At 44.0% G+C, this 5883-nt stretch overlaps 1 long non-coding RNA gene across 1 annotated transcript; it reads right to left on the reverse strand.

Moving 5' to 3' along the window:
* Positions 1–310: 310 nt before the first annotated feature.
* Positions 311–1481, reverse strand: LOC144164086 (uncharacterized). Its single transcript, XR_013321041.1, has 3 exons — positions 1388–1481; positions 456–575; positions 311–379 (listed from the first exon to the last, which is right to left on the reverse strand). It is a non-coding gene; the product is annotated as an uncharacterized LOC144164086 (long non-coding RNA).
* Between the last annotated feature and the right edge of the window lie 4402 nt (positions 1482–5883).

A 5883-nucleotide genomic window follows, 5' to 3' on the forward strand; every position in this document is an offset into this window, starting at 1 on the left:
TTACCTCCTCCGGGGCTCGCTTGTTCTTCTGCGCCTTGACGAGTCAATTTGATGACATACTTGACAGCCATGAACCCAGTAACACGTAGGGTTGTTACTGCTACGCTTAATTCTGTGAAATGAACAAAAGCTGTAGTTTAGGAGAAGTTGCAAAGTTGTTACAGCATAGACAATGTCTCACCTCTCAGAACACCAGGACTTTTGGAATACAATATGGCCTCATTGATTTTCTTGTACTGGCAGTTCAATTGAGATTTGACAACCATTCCTGGGAAACAAACAAAAGGTCATTGCTCTTGCTGTAACACATCGTTTGCTGCCAGATGAGCTAGCTTATTCCCGTGTCAATTTTGTGGTGCTGGTAAATCTTAAGGCATTTCTGAAAACAAAACAGAGTCAGAAGGGGTGCAGAAAACTGAAGTGAAGCAAATTTTAGCTAATGGAGAAAACCTTACCTTTAGGAAGGAATACAGCAAAACAGGCCGCTTCACTTTCCATTTTGTCTTGCTTGTTTAACTTTTTCTAATGCCTGTGTGGACACGCACATCGCATGAGTGGGTTTAGCTCAAGCATCCCTGGAAAACAGAAAAGGATAAAAATACTTAGATATATAAAATACCTTACAGAAATTTCTTTACAGGTCGCAATTCAGTAATTAACTGAAAAGTCATCAGACAGCGTGCAAGAGAATTTGCAATGAACAAGAGAAGCCCGCAATGAACAAAAATGAGAAAATAGGCAATTGTCAAGAATGGAAACATTACACAACTAGACAAAATTACGTACAACGGCGTATTTTCTTGGTTGCCTTATTTTACCTTTTGCTCTCGAAAAATGTGCTTAAAACTGGCCTTGAGGTGCTTTTTTTTGCGTATGCCATTTTCTTTACAATTATAAGCATCCGACGTAGACCAGCTTTTCACATGGAAAGTTTGTGAATGCTACAAAGACGTCAGGCGTTGTTTTACATCGTAAGACAGTTAATAACCAGATGATAACATATGGCTTAACTGCAACGCTAATTGTGTTCTGGAACAGCATGCCGCTGAAACTTGCGTGAAATTAAACATAACAAAGTTAAATTTATGAGTTATATTTTTCGCTCGCGACAGCAGCTGTGGCGAGAAGTAAATTAAAAGCCAATCGTACGTATCAAGGTTCTTGCAGAACCTACACTCGATTTCAGCATCATAACAAAAGATTTACTTCTGAGCGCCCACCTGATTTAAGCGCTGAATACATGTTCCACGTTTTACAACCGTACGCATTCGCAAAAGCAAGAAGGATGCTTAGAAGCTAGAAACGGCAGGGCAGTCTTGTCCCCGCTCTTTTACGAAGTAAACTGCATTCGAAAGAACGAGGCGAACTCAGAAAATCGAGCGCTTACCTTCACTGGTCGGTTGCTATGGGCTTTCTGGCCCACAAATATTCGCCGCAACATGCGGCCACACAACAAAATTTCGTATGACATGGTTCCTTCTATATTCCGTTTGATTGCCAGGATGGCTAGCTGCTCGCACGGCCGCTGGATCAAAGGCGCGTGCGCTCTCATCCAGCGGCCGTGCTGCTCGTTTCTGCAAAAGCGCGCGCTTTTCGTTCACTCTCCCCAACCTAGCGCACCAGCCCCGGCTGTCAGGCTCAGAGAGAGAGAGGAACAGGAGGGGTCCGCTCTGCAAGGAACGCGCGCACGTGTGCGCGTGTGAGAGGAGGGTAGGACGTTGGCCAAGGACGTGCGTTTTCTTTTTTGTGTTGTTTTTCTTTTCGGCCCTCCCCAACTTCGCGCCGCGGCTTCTAAAACTTCCTTTGCGACACACTCTAGAAGGGACGGGGCGACAACGAAAACAAAATCTAAGGCATGCAGGGAGAAAGGAACGCGCGAGACGTCGTGCCTCTCCCAGCAGCTTTTTCTGAGAACGCCTGGCGCCCTGTATTTCGTTTCGCGCCAAGCAGAACGCGACAAGTGTTCGATGCATTGGAGCCTCTTACGAATAAACATTACAACAGGAAAAATCTGAAGATAGTGTATGCAATGCTATTGGAACGGAACAAAAGCAAAAATGGGGAAGTTAGTTTTCAGGTTACTTGGAATTAAGGTTCGTTTGTATAATGAGAAAAGATCCTTGAAATATGCCAATGAGCTTTCGTACAGGCAGTATCGGCTGGAAAATGGGTGTCAGGGTTAGGTCTTTGTTTTGTTTTATTGTTACAATATGCATGATGGTGCTCTACTTTGGCACTCCAGGTAGGTGAAATGTCTATGGGGAAGTTGAAATATAAGACAGGCCCACTTCATGTTGTTTATTTCAAACAAGGGTGCAAGGTGTGGACTAGTCGGAACGTTCGCTGATCAGAGGGAAGTGACTAAATTTCACACGAAGGGGGCAATTTAAAGAAATGAACTTTGGGTTTGAATCCGTCTTATGAATCAAGTGTAATTGCTGCGGCAATTGGAAGGAAAACACATACGATTGTAATTAGCTGGCGACATGTATGGCTTGCACTCCCCAGTATGATGCACAAAAGTTTTTATAGCTTGCATATAAAATTTCCCCAGTAAATTAATTTTTTCAAATTATGAGGACCCAGCAACAAGGAAATGTTTGAGCCTTCTATCTAGATTATTTTTGTCTGATGATATACAGGCGGCGCCATAAAACCAATCCGGCCATGCAAGCTTTAAATGGGCCCTAAATAGGCTGCTTCCAAAGGTCGCCATTTAAATCGCGCAATCGCTAGAATTCCCCTTCATGACAACGTATACCACATATTACACCTAACCAATAAAAACATGAAGTAAAAATTTGGTGTCAGTACTCCTTTAAGGGAGAACGTTAACAGTGCGAGACGCTTGTGAAAACTTAGCAAAATAATAATAATAATACTTTATTAGCATACATATTCTGGGAGACCCGAGCCTGCAAGGGCCAAATGGAACCGGAAGTTTTTCTTGTCGATTCATGATTACCTTTTTATAATACAGCCGTAATCTACTGCCTAAGAAAGGCGCGCAATGTTTCAACAATAGGAAAGGAAAGTTGGGAAGTCATTTCTGGGTGCTGTTTTCAGGCAGTTATGAAAAAAGCTAGGTGTATCTGCACGAAGCTCTTAAAGATACGGCCAACACATAGAATGAAAAGCACGGCGTATACCCGATCAGTTTGTCTTTCCATGTGGTGCACGTTCCCCAAAAGAACACATCTCCATTGTGAAGAGGCCGCGTTAAATTTCGGTATGTACATGGTGAAGTGAGCGGCAATATAGGAAATAGGAAGCCAAGTCGGAGTACAGTAAGCTCGATACTATTTGACGATGGCATAAAAAGTTATTTTCTTGTTGTAATTCGAGTTCATTTATTTATTCGGCAAATAATGAGTTCGAAATAACAGACGGCAATGGAACCCAAGTTCTGATTCGTGCCTCACGCATGCACTGACGTCGGAACATGCTGCATGCGCCATCCATTTCATGCGCGCGTTGGGTTAATTAGCAGGCGCTGTATTCGGTCAGTTTCCTGGATATATGCGGCCTACACATGGACAAAAACGCACCCGACCGGCATTTGTAAAAGACTCACGAAAACAGCCCGATAGCTGGCCATACGTGACAACGCACAGTCGAGGGTGAAAGCTGCGCGCGGCTTTATCGGTGCACAGCAGCTGTGTTTTGCTCCTTAAGTTTAATGATGTGTTAAAATCGCACAAAATGTCTTATTTGATTGATTATGAGGTTTCACACGCCGATGCTACACAGGCGATGAGGCGCGCCGTAGTAGAGGGCTCCGGATTAATTCTGACCACCGGGGGGATCTATTTAACGTGCGCCGAAATTTCGAACACACCGGCATTTTCGCTTCTCGCCTCCACACACACACACAAAAGCGGCTGCCGCGGCCTGCCGCGCTCTGGAATCGAACCCGCGTCCTTGGGCTCAGAAGCACAACAGCCGCCGTGATGGGTTCCTAAAATAACTAAATCACACCATAAGATGAGACAATCGGTATACCAATTGTATGAGCGACACGGCCTGCACGGGCTGTTAGGAACCGTTGACAGATTTTTAGGAGCGCATTCGCAAAATGGTGAAGTTGGTTTCGTACATTAGTGAAATTGTGCTTAAAACACGCTATTATTCGGGTGACATTTACACGGATCTAGCGGATGACACTTACACGGATCTGATTTACACTGGATGTAGCGATTTGTCAGAGCGTGACTGTCGCGCCTATGGCACAGCGACGCTTCATCGCACACGTTCATAAATTTCACGTGCGCACACGTTCATAAATTTCACGGGGACTGGATTGCACGGAAACGCGTAGATATCCAACAAAAGCGACCGCTTACAGTTATTTAAGTCCAGTCTGTCCTCAAGAAATTCATATGTGTCAGTTGCACACCGCCAAGAAATTTTTGCGTGTATACTTCGACGCGTTACCAAATTTAGGAAAAGTGAATGAAAAAAAAAGAAAAAAGCGGAAGAGTATAGAAATAAGGTGCCTCGATCGGTGTTGAGTCATATCTTGAAATCATTGTGGGCAGCTCACCGTGAAAAAGTACACATTTGTTCAGCAACTCCATAAGAAAAGTGCGACTAGCACGACGAGTAGATAATTCATGATTGCTTTTGAAAGTGACTGTTTTTGAGCGACATTACTAAGGCTGAAGTGCAAATGGGACATATAAATGGAGCAGGGGTAAGTAACAAGTAGAGCGCGATGGGGAATTCAAACTTCTCATCATTGTTTATTGCTAAAAACAAATAACGCGCTGCAAGGATTGGCTTAAACTGAGCAATTGCTATTCCGTAAAAATAAGAGGAAACAGGTAGAATACGGACATTTATATTTAAAGGACGTAATTTATACGATGATTATAATAATTACGCCTGCGTGACTAACAGAGGTTCGATTTCTTCCACGTGGACGAAATCTCCGCGGGCCCGACACAAAGAAATGCCGCGCCGACACGGTCATTGCGGATGACGCGAGCTCATGCACGACACCGATTACGAGGCTATAGAAAGAGTATTGGCTATGATCGGGAATCGGCCTGCCTGACCTGTTAAAATTCTGTTCGTCAACATAAACGAAACCTGTTTGTGTATCTTTTTAGTTATACAGAATGATACAGCAATAAATGAGCGTTTTTGCAAGTTTTTCCTGAAAAAAAAAACAATATTTTGTTCGCGCTCAGTCTTCAATCGAAGGTCCCGTATTTGTGGTACATTTTGATTAACACCAAGAACGGCGATGAGATTTACACTCTTACTAAAAACATGAAATAGAAACGAATTTATATTATGGGACAGCCGGCGGCCATCTTGAAAAAATGACCGTCTTAGAACGGCGCAGCATCTGGCTTTAACGAAACGCACGATGCGTGAAATGGCGGTATTATTTTATTCTAGGCTTTCTCCACTCTAAGTAATATTGTGTGATCATCCAACAAATGAGGGACTAAAATAAAAGGATCTGCCGCCGAGTTTGGCTGCGCCATCCACGCGTTTCTTTCGTTTGAGAAACGTTCAAACGTTCGCGGTTTCTTTTAGATTTCATGGGGGAATCTACACGCTCAGTGTGACACTCCTCCACATGCATTTCTGCAGTTTTTCGAGAGAGAGAGAGAGAGAGAGAGAGAGAGAGAGAGAGAGAGAGAGAGAGAGAGAGAGAGAGAGAGAGTCCACTTTATTTGGAACTGTGGTTTTAGGGTGGGGGGGGGGGGAAGGGGGGAAGGGGCATAGGGCCGCCGCGACGTTGAGGGTCCGTTCGGAGACCAGTTTTTCGAGAGCTCTGTCTCTAAATGATCACACATCGATTTAGGGTGCCCTGCTGTCTGCCTCTGAATAACTTCAAATCTGGTACAGGCACCACCCTTTGTTCCGTTA

This window comes from Haemaphysalis longicornis, unplaced genomic scaffold, assembly GCF_048455015.1.
Source record: "Haemaphysalis longicornis isolate Haplotype H1 unplaced genomic scaffold, Haemaphysalis longicornis Haplotype H1 scaffold_13, whole genome shotgun sequence".
NCBI classification, from domain to species: Eukaryota; Metazoa; Arthropoda; class Arachnida; order Ixodida; family Ixodidae; genus Haemaphysalis; species Haemaphysalis longicornis.